Raw genomic sequence first — 2278 nt, forward strand, 5'->3', positions numbered from 1 at the left:
TCTGAGAAAATAGCCGACTCAATTAGGAAATGTAACATAAGAATTATAGGTAGCTCAGAGGCAGAAGAGATGGAGAATGGAGCAGAAAGCTTGTTCAAAGAAATAATAGCAGAGAACTTCCAAAACCTGGGGAAAGAGATGGAAATCCATGTGAAAGGGACTATCAGATCTCCTAAATAAGTCAATGTAAAAAGACCCACTACAAGCCATATAGTAGTGAAACTGGCAAAAATGAATGATAAAGAAAAAATACTAAGGGCAGCAAGGCAGAAGAAAATAACCTACAAAGGAACCCCTATCAGGCTTTTAGCAGATTCCTCTGCAGAAACCTTACAGGCCAGGAGAGACTAGAATGACATATTCAAATCTTTGAAGGTCAAAAACTTTCAGCCAAGAATACTCTATCCAGCGAAAATATCTTTCAGATATAGTGGAGAAATAAAAGCTTTCCCAGATAAACAAAAGCTAGGGGAGTTTATAGCCACAAGGCCTCCATACAAGGAATCCTCAAGAAGGCACTCATACCTGAAAAAAAAAAGGAGAAAGGGGTTACAAAGCATGGAATAAGGAGATACATAGGTAGACAAAAACAGAAAATTGTAGTTATACATCAGAAGAGGTTAGCGAATATTGAAGTATAACATTAAAGATAAAGGGAAGGAGGGGCCAGCTCAGTGGCACAGCAGTTAAGTGCAAATGTTCCACTTTGGCAGCCCAGGGTTCGCTGGTTTGGATCCTGGGTGCAGACATGGCACCACTTGGCAAGCCATGCTGTGGTAGGCATACCACATATAAAGTAGAGGAAGGTGGGCACGGATGTGAACTCAGGGCCAGTCTTCCTCAGCAAAAAGAGGAGGATTGGCAGATGTTAGCTCAGGCTAATCCTCCTCAAAAAAAAAAAGATAAAGGAAAACATGAAAAACAAAGATAATATTGTCATTTTAACCTCAACTCACAACACAAGATGGAATAACATGTGACAAAAACAACATAGGAGGAGAAGAATAAAGGGACTGAATTGGTTTAGTCTAAGGAAATAAGAGGCCGTCAGAAAATGGACTATCTTATACATGAGATTTTGCATACAAACCTCATTGTAACCACTAAACAAAAAAGCAGAACAGAGACACAAATAATAAATAAGGAGATAACAAAGAAACACAACATAAAAAACTACATAACTCACTTGGTAGACCGAAACACACAGGATGAGAAACCAAGGAAATGCAGGAGAACTGGAAAATGAGTGATAAAATGGCAACATTAAGCCCTCATATATCAATAATCACCCTAAATGTAAATGGATTGAATTCTCCAACAAAAAGACACAGAATGGCCAGATAGATTAAAGAGCAAGACCCAACAATATGCTGCCTTCAGGAAACACATCTCAGTTCCAATGACAAACACAGGCTCAGAGTGAAGGGGTGGAAGACAATACTCCAAACTAATGGCAAACAAAAAGAAGCAAGTGTCACAATACTTACATCAGACAAAGTAGACTTCAAGATAAGACAGGTAAAGAGAAACAGAGAAAGGCAGTACATAGTGAGCAAAGGGACACTCCACCAAGAAGACATAACACTTATAAATATCTATGCACCCAACACAGGAGCACCAAAGTTCATAAAACAACTATTAACAAACCTAAAAGGAGATATTAATAATAACACAATAATAGTAGGGGACCTCAATACTCCACTCACATCAATGGATAGATCATCCAGACAGAAAATCAACAAGGAAACAGTGGAATTAAATGAAAAGCTAGACCAGTTGGACTTAACTAGACATATATAGAATACTCCATTCAAAAACAGCAGAATACACATTATTCTCATGTGTGCACAGAACATTCTCAAGGATAGACTATATGGTGGGAAACAAGGCAAGCCTCGAAAAATTTAAGAAGATTGAAATAATAACAAGCATCCTTTCCAATCACAATTCTATGAAGCTAGAAATTAATTACAAGAAAAAAGCTGAGAAAGGGACAAAGATGTGGAGACTAAACAACATGCTATTGAATAACCAATGGATCATTGAAGAAATTAAAGGAGAAACTAAAAAAATATCTGGAGGTGCCAGCCCCGTGGTGCAGAGGTTAAGTTCGTACATTCTGCTTCAGTGGCCCAGGGTTCACCGGTTTGGATCCCGGGTGCGGACACGGCACTGCTGGGCAAGCCATGCTGTGGTAGGCGTCCCACGTATAAAGTAGAGGAAGATGGGTGCGGATGTTAGCTCAGAGCCAGTCTTCCTCAGTAAAAAGAGGAGGATT

This window comes from Equus quagga, chromosome 1, assembly GCF_021613505.1.
Source record: "Equus quagga isolate Etosha38 chromosome 1, UCLA_HA_Equagga_1.0, whole genome shotgun sequence".
NCBI lineage: Eukaryota > Metazoa > Chordata > Mammalia > Perissodactyla > Equidae > Equus > Equus quagga.